Consider the following 16,951-nt stretch of genomic DNA (forward strand, 5'->3'; position numbering starts at 1 on the left):
TAGGTGCTTCCCTGTGCTCTGGTCTTGTTTCTCTGATTGTCAGCCAGCTAATCATGGGGGAAGTGCAGACTGGGCTGAGTCCTCTTCCGGCTGTCACACTGGGGGGCCACGGTTTCCTTATCTGTTACATGGAGATAATACACGTGCTTACCTTCTGGGGTTGCTGTGATGGCGAAGGAGGGGGCGTGGGTTCGGATCTCCCCCAGGGTCTCAGGAGTACTCACAGCTCCATCCTCACTACCTGTATTGTTATTAGCTCCTCGGGTGGAAATTCCTTCTCCCCCTCTCCCTGCTGCAACAGCTGGGCTCTGGCATTCTGTTCTCTTGAGCTGGCACAGAGCCAAGAAGATGGTGGGCGAATGGGCCAGCAGACTGCCAGATTTGGAAACAGACTTCCAGCTAGAGCTGAGCTTTGGCCCCAGAGCATCTTTAAATTTTTCTTTATTAAGTCTGTGACCTTACACAATACTTGGAGATTCTGTGTGGACCCACCTAGGATGACAGTTCGTGCCGAGGGACTTGAAACGTGGGGTTATGGAAAAAGCATCCTGTTTACTTGCCCCACCAATGTGTTGGGACCCTAATCATGCTGTCATAAAGAAGGAAATTGGCAATTGCCCCAAGGAAAATAGTCCAGTGTATTTGAACAATTAGATTGGTTGTTTTCCTTGTTGGTGTTTGGAAAAGTGTTCCTCCTTTTTTACCTTTAGTAAATCATTTGGTTAGACAGAAACTCCCAAAATTACATAGACAATCCAAAAGAGCAGTTTATATCTTCCTTAGTAATTATTATCTCACTTTATCAAGCAGATTTTGTAAAAATCTGACATGAGAGCAGGCCTCTGCTGTCTTCTATGACTTGCACCAGGAAGTGGGTAGTCCTGAGTTGGTTTAAACAAACAAAAAAACCACACACACACAAACATCACCACCACACACACACAGTTGGGTGTGTGAGTGTGTGTTGTTGGGGGGGGAGTGGTGCTTTAGAAGGGATCTGCCACAGAAAGAACAGTGTCCCCTGAACAAGGGCTCCTCCACCTCAACAAGGCCCAGTTCTGAAAACAAATTCCCTGTGCTCCATTCTCTCTGACCTTTTAGTTCCCTAAGGTGCTCTGCTACTCAGGGCCTTTGCATATGCTGTTCCCTCTGCTGGGCACACCTCCTTCCTCAGCCCTTCCTGAGATTGTCTCTTTTCCAGCCTTCAGGTCTTGACTTAAATGTCAGAAGTCTTCCCTGACCATCGGATCCACATATGTCCTCATTTGATCCTCTCCATCACAGAACTTCGTTTATTCTTTCATTGTACATTCTAATTTGTAACTATACCATAATTATTTAATTGTCCCCTTATTCATCCATGAGGCGGGGAGTAAATATGCTTTTGTTCACCATTGTGTATGTGATACCCAGCATAGTGCTTGGCACCTAGGAGGCACTCAATATTCATACAGTAGAAGCAAAAGAAAATAAAAATTATTTACAGTAGTATCACCTAAGATTAAGATAACCACTATTAAAACTTTGCACTATCTTTCCAAGTTAAAATACACACACACACACATATTTGCATAGGACCATAAAGTATCCACTATTTTGTAATCTGCATTTTTCACTCAGTAACATATCATTGGCTTATTTCCATATCAATAAATATTTTTCTATATTCTTCTACAATATGACTTAAATGGATGGCTGAACTATCATTTATTTAACTAATCACGTATGGTTGGACATTTATATAGTTTCCAAATTCTTCAGTTCTAAGTCACATTGGAATGAAATCTTCATAGCTAACCACTCCCTCAGTATTCATAGCTAAAGAGTCTTTAATACTAGGATGGAGGTTTTTTGTGTAGAATTTCTGGGTCGAAGGTCCTTTCTAGAGCTTTGGCCACATCCTGTCTGACTGTCTGAGGCAGCGGCTTACCTGTCTTTGAATCCAGCGCCTTGCCCGTGGTTGACACTCAAGCCATGTCTGTATCACCAATTTGAATGTCAGACCTGGATATTCAAGGTTCTCCTCAATCTGAGCCAATCCAGCCTTTCTGTTACGATCTCCACTTCCGAGCTGCATATCCTTGAGCAATGAACTTTGCTCTACCTGGCTTGGCCTCTTTGTAAAATGAGGTGAGTCATAAACGTCCTTCACAGTGCTGATGAAAGTTGCTCAGTGCACACAGTTCTCAGAAGAGAGTCTGGCCCATGACAAGGGCCTTGTACATGTCAGCTGCTATTATCGCCCACTGATCCCCACCATCTGGTCTTCATGTCTGACTTTGCTAGCCCTTGTCCCTTCCTCTCCCTCACCTGAGTTACACCAGGCCCTGCTTACCCCCGCCCATTCTCCTCCCTGTCCTCCTCCAGGCTTCCTGCTCAGAACCCCCGAACTCACTCGGACTCTGGCATTTCTTGGGCGTTCAGCCTGTGCTCACATCTGCTTTTTTTTTCCTCCCCTGAGTTGTGAGCCACTTTGAGAGCAAGGCCTGTGGCTCAGACCTCGATGTATAAGAGCATTGCAGATAGAACATCACCCTGAATGATGGAGTGCCAGGTAAAGTTCATCCAGACATCGTGACCACACCACCCTCAGTAACCCAATATCTGACTTCGCTCCATTTTCCCAAACTCAACTTTGGTCCAAATGATGTTGCTGTGAACCCCTGTTACTGAGCCTTTCATGCTGTTCGTATCAGACACAGTACATGGAGAGGATCGGGGATGAGCTGATGGTCATGGGGGTTCAGGGTTGACTTTCTCTCCTTCCCTCTCTCAGGGATCTCAACAAGAAAAAACTAGAAATCAGCTCTGGACGGTGTTGTGGTTGGGATTGCCAGATTTAGCAAATTAAAATACAGGACGCCCAGTGAAATGTGAATTTCATATAAACAATGAATACTTTTTTAGTATAAGTATGTCCCATGCAGTAGTTGGGGCATACTTATGCTAGAAACATACCTGTTGTTTATCTGGAATTCAGACTTAACTGGGCATCTGGTTGAATCTGGCAACTCTAGTTCTGGGGGATGCTGTAAATTGCCGCTCAACCTTCCTTCTTTCCCTCTCACGTGCTCTCTTATTCTGCAGAGATTGAAAGCCAAACACTACATTTCCTCAACTGCTTTGGGTTTAGATGCGAAGTGGGTTCCACCATGGAGGTTTGCTCACTGGGAGGCAGAGGTGTCTTCCTTTGACTCTTGTCTGCCGACAAGCAAAGTCATGGATACCCAGGGCTTTAGTGCACCCACGTGGGCATCGCTCCTAGCTCCCTGGCTGCGAGGGGCGGGGAGCTGAGAGAGATGGCCAGACTCCCCATTATGGTGTCCAGCCACCAGCTCCTGGATCTGCAGTGGCTGTGGCTGCTTCCTGATAACAGGGTCATGCCTATGGCAGCGCATCCGTATACACTCCCTGGGCAGGTGAGCTCTGTAGGGTTTTGGAAGGCATGACCAAAGGCTCAATCTATTCCATTTGTTAACTCCTTAAACAAATTGCTAAGCACCTCATACCCTGGATTAATTTGCTTTCTGTTAAACTGTATTCATTTGGGGCTGCTGTAAACCAGCTTAGAACAACAGAAATTTATCGTCTCACAGTTCTGGAGGCTGGAAGTCTGAAATCAAGATGTCGGCAGGGCCATGCTCCCTCCACGAAACTTGTAGGGGAAGGAACTTTCCTTGCCTCTTGACTTTTGGTGGCCCCAGGGGGTCCTTGGCTTGTGGCTGCTTACCCAGGGTGTTCTTTTCACTGTGTCTTTTCACACAGTCCTGCCTCTGTCCATGTCTGTGACTGCCCAAATTCCCCCTTTTTATAAGGACACTAGTCCAATTGGATTAGGGCCCACCTTAATGACCTTGTCTTAACTTGATTACAGCTGCAAAGACCCGATTTCCAAATCAGGTCATATTCCGAGGTACTGGGTGTTAGGATTTCACCATAACTTTTGAAGGGGACACAATTTAACCCCATAACAAAAAACTAGAGTGGTGTGTGTCTCCTGACTGAAAAAATTGGGACACCTATCCTTTGTCTGTCCTAACAAAAAAAGAAAAGCACAATCTTTCAAAGAGAAAAACTTTAAGCATCACCTCAAGGAGAAACTTACAATGACCACGTGCAAGACCTCCATACTCCGCCAGCCCTCCAGTCACCTCAGTTAACTACCCACTCCCCGCTAGCCTCCCTTCCCAGACCCACATGGACTAAGCTAGTCTTTCCTGGGCACACTCTATGCTGACTTCTCCACACATCTCTAGTTTTCATTTCCACCCAGCCTGGGTCAAACTGAAAATCCAGGTTGCCCCAGTCTTTGCCCATCTGAAGCTGAAGACGGGATCTGAGCCTTTTCCCTATACGCTCATGGCAAAACAGGATGAAAAGCTGGAGATGCAATTGTCTCTCCCCAAACTATCTTGGCTGCCAGGAGATAAAACCCTGAAATAGGTCATGGGGAAAAACTGTGGAATTTCTGTCTCCAAGGATTTGCAGGTCAAGAATATAAAGCCAATGTACCTCCCGTAGCTTTTAGACCTCTTCTGGCCCGGAGGCTGCATCCCAGGCTAGATAAGCCGTCCAAATCTCTTCCCCCTTGCCATTTGGAGTTTGGCACAGGCCTGGGAGGGTTATTCCGCCATATTTTCCCAAGGGAAGGGTTCAGCTACCTGGTCGCTGGGGCGTCTTACTGACTTTTAGGGGAGGGTTTCTGTCCTGGCAGGGACCTTCATTGGTAAACTGAGCCTCAGCTCCCATCCTCAACCAGGCAGTGGGTGCCTGGATGTCTATTTCCACGAGGATAAAGTCTTTTGTGATAATCAATTGTATAAATGATTTGTGAATCACTGTCGAGCACTTGTCAGGCTGAAGACAGCAAGAAGCAATTAGTCTTCTGATCAGCATGGTTTGTCAACATAAAAGGTTTGGGCTGAAGCGTCCTCCAGATGACACCCACTTCTTGGCATGCCTGAGATGGCCACAGGCCTTTGTTGTTCATTCATCCTGCCCGAAAAATCCCGGGGGTGAGAGAAGGAGGAGGGGGCAGGCTGGAGGAGGGTCACAGCTGCCGTCCATCTGAGCCCGATTCCCTCAGCAGCTCCAGGCTCAGTGGGAACCATGGCTTTGGCTTCCAGACCCAGCCCCCCAACCTCCCCCCGACCCTGCCTCCCCCCTCCGCCCCGCCCCACTGAGAAGCAGAGACCCTCCCAACCTCACTTTAGGGAACAGGGCAGCCTGGGCCACCTGCTTCCCAGTCGGCCGGAGGCCAATTATCCGGACTGAGGGACAGCCAGGTCCCCAGGGTAAGGGACAGAGGGATGGCAAGAAAATGAATTAAATAGAAGAGTGGATTATGACAGTAAAAGGTTGGCTTGTAGAGCGTTTGACGTGAGCAGCTTAGTGATTTTTTCCCTTTAATTTGGATTCTTTTCCTGACCACACAAATAAATACTCATAGTAAAAAATTTGAAAAATACACAGAATGACACAAAAGACAATGAAATCTATCTATAATCCCACTACCCAGAAATACCAATGGATAGTATTTTGGTGTATTTCCTTCCAATATAAGGCATACTCTTTTGCTCAGTAAAGTGTCCTGAGCATCTTGTAATTTTTTAAGATAAATCCCTACGTGTGTGAAGACTTCCATTATTTCAAGCAGACTTTGTGGCCATTTCTGCAAACTTCCCTGTTCATCGTGCAGAACTGCCTCGATTCCTCCACCAGTACCTCCTTTTTCAACAGGAGCCATAGCACAGCATCTGCTACTTGGAGGCAGGGGGCAGGCTAGGCCCAGGATAGGCTCCTGACTCCCCAGGAATTATAGAATGCACTTCTGGACTAAGAAGGAATAGTTTGGAGTTCTTGCCTGCCCTCCCCTTGCCCCCTACCTGTTGGGAGGTCCTGCTCCTTGATCACATCCTCTTGATTCATCTGCTACTTGCCTGGGTCCATTGCTCCCCGCCTCCCACCCTTGTACAACATCAGATGAGGTCTTGTTTCTTGTTCTGGTTTATCTCCACTCTTTCATCCCCAACACACTGTGTCTTCTCAGCCACCTCCCTCTGAGAATCTGCATAAATGACACTAGTGAGGTTTGTTCTTACAGGGGTCATCTGTTATTTTAGCTGGCCCAGCATCCGCGTCCTCATCTGCTGCTAACAGGAGTTTGGTTTTCCTTCAGGGAACACCCCTCAGCTACAAAAATGGCACATGCTCTGGCCAATTTGTATATTCTATCACTTTGGCTACGAGGATTGGTTCAGGGATTGACATGTGACTTAAGCTGGTCCAATGAGAGTCAGCTGTGGGACGTGTGCCAGGAATTCAGAGAAGGAGGTGTTTTCTTTCTATTGAAACTCCTAAAATAATAGCACAAAATCCTGGAGCTTTGGGGGGCCATGGTGTGGAGAGCACCTGCCTGGGGTTGAAGTCAACAGAGAGGAATTCAGAGCCACAAGATGGAGGGGTGGGAACAGAGAGAAAGAGTGACCAAGTTCTGATGACGTCACTTGGATCCTTAGATTCAACTGCCCAGAAGCCCAGCCTTGTGAATCAATAAATCCTCTCATCTTTTTTCCTTCAGTCATTTTGACTTGAATTTTTGTCATACTCAACCAAAAGAACTCTGACTAATAATGCAGCTCTTGTCCCCAGGGTTGGGAGATCTGTTCTCCAGACCAGTTTGGATGTCAGATAACCCAAGTTCCAGGAGGTTCAGGTACACATATTACATGGTCTCACATGGGGAGAGAGGTTCAAGAATGGAAACTGGACTCTTGAAATACAGGACGGAGTGATGAAGAGAAACCTCAAGTTCAAGTTATGGGGAATGCCATGTTTAGATGCTTGAAACCAAAGGCCTAGGGTATATAATAGCCTTTATTTAAAGTGACTCTTGGGACCTAAGCCACTTTTGCTCTTCTCTGCTGAACATCCTCATCACCAACATCAGCAACACCTACTGAGAGCTACTATGTGCCTGTACTGGGGGGTGGGGGTGGGGACCACAGATGACGGAGACATGGTCCCCGCCCTAGAGGCACACCGGTTGAGAGATAATAATTCAGCATTAGAAGTTGCCTGAATAAAGATTGTCCAGAGACCCAGAGGTGGGCCACGTCTGCTTGGGCTCCCCAGAGGAAGGTCCCTTCTGGACTGAGACGTAAGGGGTCCCAGGAATTGATCAAGAGATTAGTGGAAGGGCAATCCTGGGAGAGGGAACTGCTTTGGCCAAGGCAAGAAGGTGGGAAAGAAGAGGTAGGAGTAGAGGCTATAAAGATGGAGCAGGTGGTGAGAGGTACCTTGGGCTCTTCCAGGTTGGGGCTATACCCTGACCTCGATTGTTCTGGGAGAAGTTAACCCTGGTGCAGGTGTGGAAGACAGAAGATGGATGTGGAAGACGGAAGCCTAAGCAATCCTCTGCCCCTGCTGCCCCACTTCACCTCCCTCTTTCTCTCCTTCGCTTCTCCTCCCCTTCCTCCTCCCCTTCTTTGTCCATCTCCCCCTTGCTTCTGTCAATCTCTTCCTCCTCTTCCTCATCCCTCTTTTCCCCTTCTTTCTCCTTCCTCCTATCCCTCTTCCTCCCCTTTCTTATACGCCCTCCCACCACTCTCTTGCCCTCCTCTTCCCGTCTTCCCCTCTCAGCCAAATTAGGACCCTAATCACGTTGGGACTGGGGCGAGCCCTGGTCCCTGCTCCAGCAGCTGCCATCTCTCATAGGCCTACTTTGGCCAAGATATGCCCCTCCTACAACTCTGGCCACCCCCCACCCCAAAAAGGGGCTCTCGTGGTGGGGATGCCCTCACCCCCACCCTTCAGAAGGGAGGTCCTGAGACAGGAGAGCCCGGGGCCCAGGGAAGTGAATAGAGGAAATGAGGACTAAGCTGACTCTGTTGTTATTATTTTTCTCCCCTGGGGGCCACGAGCAAAGACTTCTGGGCCCGGAGTCTTTATAGATCCTCACTCCCTTGGCAACCCAGCACTCCTGTCCAACCTGGAGTGTTTAATTACCAAGGAAAAGAATGATTTTTTTTTTCCCTGAGAATCCATTTAATTATTTGATTGCACAGTAACCAGAGTGTGAGAGGCCTGTAGCCAGAAGGGACTTCAAAGCAATACCTTGATGTTGCTGAGTGGGGCATTAATGGGTTCTGAAGGCAGGAGATTGCTAAAGAGAGGGAAAGTATTCAAAGCGCCTCGGATCCTGCCAGCAATCTCGAAAAATGCATAAACACTGGAATGCTCTGCCGGAGAGGGAAGGCGAGTTCAAAGGGACTGGGAGAGTTTTCATGTAAAGTTTAGAGTTTAAGGCGTGACTGTTGGCTATGGAGCCTCAGCGTTTGAACTCTTGTTTATTAAAAACAGTTTCCCAGCCGTTCAGCGGGTTCCCAAAGACAACAGAGAAATGCAGGCTTTTTCAGTGTGGAAGATTTAAAGCCTTCATTGATTTCTACCTAGGGTCCTCCCCATCCTCCTCTTTTGTGCTGGCTTTCTTTTTTTCCTTTATGTTTTTGATCAAGTTTTTAAAAATCCCACTATCAGAGGGAAATGGAAGCAGAGAAAGAGAGAGAGAGAGAGGTCTCCACCCCCAGTTCCACCCAGAAGAGAGTTTGCCCTGCCCTCCTGTCCCGCTGGGAAGCTGCCCCCTCTCCCCACTCCTCCTCACCCCCAGCTGATGATCCCACCCCCTCAAGGTTCCCATGGGAACCCTGGTTGCTGAAGGTTCTTTGGGAGGCCAGGGCGGCAGCCTAGATTCTGGCCAGCCCAGCGGGGCTCTGGGAGTGGGGTTTTCCACCTCTCCCTGCTGCTCCGGGTTTCCCAGGGTAATGGAGGGGGCCTGTCACCAGCATCTGCCCTCAGAAAGGGCTCAGAGAAGGCCTTCAGCTTTCCAGGTCTGATCTCCAAGCCCAGGGACATGGGCTGGTATCTACTGGTGACCCTACACTGTTCTCTTATAAGGAAAAAGAAATACCTTTTAAAGGTGATTTAAATAAATTCTAGGAGAGCCCTCAAGCCGTAGGACTCACTGTGGCTCCCCGCTCCAAGGCCTCAGTTTTGCTGATCTTGACTGAGCTGCATTTGGGGTACCTGGTCCTCTGTCTCATGTTCCCCAGGCCAGGAGCAAAGGAACTTTGCCTCCTGGGCCAGGCTGGCACCCAGAAAGCTAGAGACAGCTCAGGGTAGAGCCACAACTCACCAGAAACTCTGATGTCTGCTCTGGGGATCTTTCCTTCCTTCCGCCCTGTCCTTACTTGCTTGGAAAAGCAGCCAAAGGAGCCAAGGCCCTGCAGGACACTTCAGCTCTGCCTGGAGCTTGCTTTGGGGCCCTGGAGCGCTTCCATCTTCTCGGGCTGTCTGCAGGATGGGGACCATCAGAAAATACAGCAACCCGTGGCTGTGGTCTGACCATCCTTAAACTGGGGCTTCTCTGTCCTTCCTTTGAGGACACAGCTAAGATCTCACTCAACTCTGTACTCCAATTTAGCTTGAATCCAATACAAAGTACGGGGTTTTAAAACAAACATTTTGTTTTGTTTAGCCCCCTGTGCTACCAACTGCGATTTTCTCTTAAACCACTGTGTGGAATGTATCCAGGCTCCGCCTCCCCCCCTGGTTTTATGAGAAGACGGATCTTCAGGGCAGTTGCAACTGTCTTTATGACCTAAGAGGAAAATTCATACATTCCAAACCACAATGTCCATGTTCACACCCATGTGCATTCTCTTTTCGGTATGAATTTCATTTCTTTCTGAGTCAGAGGCAGTGGTGTGCTAGCAAACGTTTAACAAGCAGCTCTCCAGGGAATAGGCCGTGCGTTGCGGTGTTTGCCAATTTCCATGGTGTAAATGCTCCCACCACGGCCGACTTCACACTGAAACCTGAGGTCAGCTGCCACAAGCCTGTGTGAGCTAGCTCTAGGACATTGCAGCAAAGGGCCCCAAAATGTAGGGTTTCAGAGATGATCCCAGGAGGAGCTGCCTTTTTCTTTACAATGCCTCCATTCCAAAAGACTGCACCCTAGCTAAAAGGTTAAAGAGTCTTCTGGCTTTATTAAAACATCAAAGATAAAAGCATACATAATGGGGGGTTAGGGCAAAGGCTGTGAACACTTCCTCTATTCTTTCTTTGGGTCAGGCACCATGCAAATGGAATGTGTGCAAATGGCTGTGTGTATGCGTTCATGTAAGAATGTAATTGTATAATACTATAACACGATTGATCGACAAGGGGACTTCTTTGTTCTTGCTCCCCTCCTGGTTCTACCTTCCACAGATACTAATTAGTAAACGTGGGTTCAATTTTGTAGGATGTGAGAGGTTTCCCAATTGCTGTATCTCAGGTCCCATCCAGTAAAAAGAATAGTTTCAGTACTGAGAGATTTGCTCAGGGTAATTTACAGTTAGAACCGCGCACTTTTAGTTACCTGATGCGTGGGAACAACAAAAAAGTATTTCAAGGTAATGTTCAGAGTCCTTTTTTAAAAAAATCAATTTGATTTGATTTGACTGAAGCATAAAGTAAAATGCTTCATTTTACCGCAATCAAGATACGAAACATTATTTTTCACTCTCGTGCTTCTTTGCAGTCGACCCTGGCTTTCCCACCTCCAACTAGTTGCAATCGCTGATCTCCTTTGTGTCACTATAGATTAGGTCAGCTCAGGTTTCTCAGTCTCGGCGCCATGGACACTTGGGATCAGATAATTCTGTGCTGTGAGGGATGACCTGAGAGGTGTAGGATGTTTAGCAGCATCCCCAGTCTCTACTCACTAGATGCCACTAGCATACACCAACTTGTGACAAGCCCAAAATGTTTCCAGATATTTCCAAATGTCCCCTGAGGGACAAAATCATCCACAGTTGAGAATTCCAGAATTTTATACATATGAATCATACAACATGTACTCTTTTGTGTCTAGCTTCTTTTGCTCAGTACTGTTCTTGGGATTCACGCCTGTGGTTGTGTGTCTAAGCAGTTTGTTCCTTTTTATTGCAGAGTATTAGTCCATTGTATGGATGTACCATAATTGTTTATCCATTCACCTGTTGATGGACATTTGGGTTGTTTTCAACATGGGGACTTTATAAATAAGTCTGCTGTGAACATCCGTTTAGAAGTCTGTGTGAACATATAATGTCACTTTTGTTAAGTAAGGAGTGAAATCATTGGGTTGTATGTAAGCATATTTTAAATTTTATAAGAAACTGCCAAACTGTCTACCCAAGTGGTTTTATCATTTTATATTGCCATTAACAATGTATGAGGGTTCCAGTGGCTCCACATCCTTTCTAACATTTGGCATGATTAGTGTTTTTAGTTCTAAGCCTTCCAGTGCCTGTGTAGTAGATCTTATTGCATTTCTCTGACCACTAAGGACATTGATCATCTTTTTGTGTGCTTATTGGTCATTAACATATCTTCTTCTGAGAAACATCTGACCACATCTTTTACCTACTTTTAAAATTGAGTCTTTTGCTTTCTTTGTCTTTTGGGTTTTTTTTGAGGAAGATTAGCCCTGAGCTAACTACTGCCAATCCTCCTCTTTTTGCTGAGGAAGACTGGCCCTGAGCTAACATCCATGCCCATCTTCCTCTACTTTATACGTGGAACACCTACCACAGCATGGCTTTTGCCAAGTGGTGCCATGTCCGCACCTGGGATCCGAACCAGCGAACCCTAGGCCGCCAAGAAGGGGAACATGTGAACTTAACTGCTGTGCCACCAGGCTGGCCCTGGTCTTTCGTTTTCTTATTGTTGAGATAGAAGAGTTCTTCATGGGTTCTGGATACAAATTCTTTGTCAGATGTTTGTATTTCAAACGTTTTCCACCAGTCCGTGGCTTTCTTTTTCAGTTCTTTAATGGTGTCTTTGAAGAACAGATATTTTTAATTTTGATGAAATCCAATTTATCCATTTTTTCTTTTCCGATAATGTGTTTCATGTTTTTTCTACAAAAAAGCATTGCCTATGCCAAGGTCAGAAAGATTTTTTTCTGTTTTCCCTCCAAAATTTTTAATGGTTTTAGCCTCTATAAAGCTTAACTCTATGATTGATGTTGGGTTATTTTTTGTCTATGGTGTAAGGTAGGACTTAAGGTTCATTTTTTTTCTCATATGCGTATCCGGTTTTTGCAGCCACATTTTTTAAATTGAGTTTATGATAGTTTACAGTCTGGTGAAATTTCAGTTGTACATTGTTGTTTGTCAGTTGTGTTGTAGGTGCACCACTTCACCGTTTGTGCCCACCCCCACCCCCCTTTTCCCCTGGTAGCCACTAATCTGTTCTCTTTGTCCACATGTTTAAATTCCTCATATGAGTGGAGTCATACAGACATTGTCCTTCTCTATCTGTGCAGCCACATTTTTGAAAGGACTATCCTCTCCCTGCTGAATTATTTCAGTACCCTCACTAAAAATCAATCAACCATATATGTGTGGGTCTATTTCTGACTTTATCTGTTCCATTGATAAATTTATCTTTCTTTATGCCAGTACCACACTGTCTTGATTACTGTAGCTTTATAATAAGTCTTGGAATCAAAGAGTATGTCTTCCCAATTTATTCTTCTTTAAAAAAGTGTTTTTGACTGGTTTAGGGCCTTTGCCTTTCTAGAAATTTTATAACCAGCCTGTCAATTTCTACCAAAAAACTCTGAGATTTTGATTGGGACTGAGTTGAATCCACAGATCAATTTGAGTAAAACTAACAAATTAACAACACCAAGTCTTCCAACCCATAAACAGCTTACCTTACCGTTTATTTGGGTCTTCTTTAATTTCTCCCAGCAATGCTTTGTCTTTTTCAGTGTATGTATTTTGGATATATTTGGTTAAATGTATTCCTAAGTATTTCATGGGTTTTTTTTTTTTGATGCTGTTATAAATGGCATTTTTCAATGGAATTTTCCAATTGTTCTTTGGCAATGTACAGATATATAATTGATTTTTTATTTTGACCCTGTATCATATGCCCTTGCTGAATTCGTTTCTATTAGCTTTTTAAAATAGTTTCATAAAGATTTTCTATGTACGCAATCATTTTATGCACTGACTGGGACCTGCTGTAAAATGTTAAACAAAGGTTATGACATCAGATCTCCTTGCTCATTTCCAGTCTTGGCGGAAAGGGCTCAGTCTTCCCTCGTTAACTTTGATGCTAATAGTAGGTTTGTTGTAGATACTCTATATCAGGATGAAGATGTTCCCTTCTATTTCCTCAGAGTTTTTATCATGAATGCAAGTTTTCCTTTGTCAAATACTTCTTCTACATCTATAGATTTGACCACATGATTTTTCCCCCTTTATTGTGTTAAAATGATGGTTTACACTGGTTGTTTTTTAAATGCTAAGCCATCCCACTATTCCTGGGATGAACTCCACTCAGTCATGATGTATTATCTACTTTAATTATTGCTGGATTTGAAATGCTAATACTTTGTTAAGTAATTTTACATCCACATCCATGAGGAATATTAACGCACAGTTTTCTTTTCTTGTAATGTCAGTCTGGTTTTGGTATCAGGTGTGGCTGGCCTCAGAGGATGAGTTGAGAAGTGGACCTTCTGCTCTGTTTCCTGAAAGAATTTATGAAAGGTTGGCATACGTCTTCCTTTTGTGTTTGATTGAATTTACCAGTCCAGCCACTTGGCCTGGAGTTTTCCTTTGGAGATTTTCAATTACAAATTCAATTTCCTTAATAGATTAGGGCTGTTTCTGATTTCCTATTCCTTCTTGGGTCAGTTTTGGTCATGTTTGTCCTTCAAGTAATTTGTTCATTTTATCTGAATTGTTGAATTTATCAACATAAAGTTGTTTATGATATTTCCTTATTATCTTTCCATTATCTGTAGGATTTGTAATGATGCCCCTCTTTCATTTCTGATAATGATAATTTGTGTTTTCTCTCTTTTTATCCCCTTGGTTAGTCTAGCTAGAGGTTTACAATTGTATTGCTATTTTCTAAGAGTTAGCTTTTGGTTTCATTGAATTTTTCTACTGTAAGCCTATTCTATTTCTTTGATTTCTGGTCTTATTTTCACGATTTCCTTCCTTCTGCTTAATTTGCTCTTCTTTTACTAGTTTCTTAAGCTGAAAGCTTAAGTTGATTTTAGATCTTTCTTCTGTCTTGGTGTAAGTATTTAAAGCTACATGTTTTCATTTAAGCACTGCTTTAGGTGCATCCTCCGGATTTTGATATGTTGTGTTTTCATTATCATTTGGTTCAAAATATTTTCTAATTTCTCTTTTACTTCTTATTTGATTCATGTGCTATTTAGAAATATGTTGTTTAGTGTCCCAATATTTCAGAATTTTCCAGATATTTTTTCTTATTTTTTTTTAATTCTGTTGTCAGCAAATATAATCTATGGTTTCAACCCTTTTACATGTATAGAATGCTGTCTTAAAGTATAGCAAGGGGTCTATCTTGATGAATGCTCCATGTGTATTTGAAAATAATGCATATTTACTGATGCTGTATAGAATGTTCTGTTAATGTCAAGTAGGTCAATTTGATTGACAGTATTGTTCAAGTCTTCTATATCTTTACTGATTTTTGTCTACTTGCTCTATCAATTATGAGAAAAGAGGTTTAAAATCTCTAGGTGTAATTGCGAATTTCTTTTATTTCTCCTTTAATTCTGTCAATTAGTGCTTTATGTATTTTGAAGCTCTGTTAGTAGGTGCATACACGTTTTGATTGATATATCTTCTTGATAAATTGACCCTTAAATTATTAGAAATGTCCCTCGGGCTGGCCTGGTGGTGTAGTGGTTACGTTCGTGCATTGCACTTCAGTGGCCCAGGGTTTGTGGGTTCAGATCCTGAGCGCGGACCTACACACCACTCATCAAGCTATGTTGTGGCGGTATCCCACAAACAAAATGGAGGAAAATTGGCACAGATGTTAGCTCAGTGACAATCCTCCTCAAGCAAAAAGAAGAAGATTGGCAACAGATGTTAGCTCAGGGCCAATCTTACCAAAAATAAATAAGTACATAAGAAGAAAAAGGAACGTCCCTTTTTATCCCTGATAATATTCCTTGTCCTGAAGTTAATTTTTTGTGATATTAATATAGCCAGCATTCGTATGCATGTTGTGTCTTCGTCCATCCTCTTACCTTTAATCTACCTGTGTCTTTATATTTAAAGTGCGTTTCTTATAGACAACAAATAGTTGGGTCTTTCTTTTTTTGTCCATTTTGATGATAATCTCTGCCTTTTAATTGGAGTTTTCAGACCATTTATGTTTCGTGTAATTATCAACATAATTGGGTTTAAGTCTCTGCCATCTTGCCATTCTTTTCTATGTGCTATTTATTCTCTTTTCTCTTTAACTTATCACATATACCTTCAAAGAATTTTAAGGTTTTATTTTAAAATCACCACATTTGCTGATTTACTAGATATGAGGGTGAACGGGAGAGGAGGGTGTCAAGACGCTTCTAAGATTTGAGAGTGGATGACTAGAGGAATAGGTGATAGACGTGTGGAGGTCATGCAGTGGCGTGTTGGACCTGGCTTGTACCAGCTCAGGAGAGCTGATTCTGTGCATCTCTTCCCAACTCCATGCATGTTCAGTAATGTCATGTTAGAAGCTTGAAATCAGCCATGGTGGAATAGTTACACCATGGAGATTGGCAAATGCTACAAATCAGGGCTTTCTTTTTTGAAAGCTGGTTTACCAGCACACCAATGGGGTCAGGGCAGCCTTGCTCCTGGGAACCCCTCATGAGTACAGCTCTGTCATTTTGTTTTCACAGCACAATGCCTGGCAAGCCTTGTTTATTGAGTTCCACTGAATTAAATGGAAAAATGATGAGTTTCTTTTGAGACTTTGAGTTTCGGGAATCAGAAATGCATGGTTGGAAATTTAGAGAGAAGTCGGGGCTGAAGATTCAGTTTTGCATGTCATCTGGACCTGGAAGTAGACATACAATTTTGGGAGCAGACTGAAGAACTGGGATGAAGGAGATAGGCCTGAGAGGTAGGAAGCAATCAGGATGAGCCGGAGAAAAAATTTCATGTTAAGCTGTGTGGGATTTGGTCAACAGCCTTTAATGGGGCAGGTCAAGGAAGGAGAAGACTAAGAAAAAAATCAATCAACAGAACTGTTAGGAGGTTCCTGGTAACTTTTGAAAATCTGGTCAGCAGGGAGAGAGAGCTCTGAGGCAAAGCCGAATTGCCGGGGTTGTTTGGGGGTAAATGGTGAGGGAAAAGAAGCAGCAATTGTCATGAGAATCTGTCAGGGAGAGTGATGGTGGGGAGGCCAGTGGGAGGATCTAAGTTTGGAGAGAGGGGAGGGACTCCCTGGTGGAGCCAGGCAGTGGAGCAGCTGGTGGGCTGTGGAGCACAGGTGAGAGGGAAGGGGGCAAGCTGTGTCACGCTCCTGCATCAGAGTCAGGGGAGGTAGAGCATATGTGGTAGACCCTTCTTTCTGCAAGTGCGCTCCGTGGACCAGCAGCCTCAGCATCATCTGGGATCTGCTTAGAAACGCAGAATCTCAGGCCGCACCCCAGACCTACTGAATCAGGGTCTGCAATTTAACAAGATCCCCAGTGCTTCTCGAATGAGCATATGAACCAGGGCGGAATTTGTGATACTAATGCTGCTGGTTCTCAGCCCACACTTTGGGTAGCAGAAGCCTAGATCATAGATGGTGGTGCTTAAGCTTTTAGGGGCTGGCATCTGACTCTGGATTCAAATCCCATCTCTGCTCTTTACCATGTGACCTCCAGCAAGCTATTAACTCAGTTTGCTCAGCTGCCAACAAAGAGGATCACAATAGAACATGCCTCGTCGGGTTGTGGGACTAGTAAATGAGTGAATAAAGCTCCTCACACTCTGAAAGTATCCAACAGATGTTAACAATTGTTCCTGCAGACACTCCAAGCTGGAGAGAAGAGGAGAAGGGGGTTTGGAAAAGGAAGGACAGGACTCGAAGAGCCTTAGCGGGT

Source organism: Equus asinus, chromosome 13 (genome assembly GCF_041296235.1).
Source record: "Equus asinus isolate D_3611 breed Donkey chromosome 13, EquAss-T2T_v2, whole genome shotgun sequence".
In the NCBI taxonomy this organism is placed as follows: Eukaryota; Metazoa; Chordata; class Mammalia; order Perissodactyla; family Equidae; genus Equus; species Equus asinus.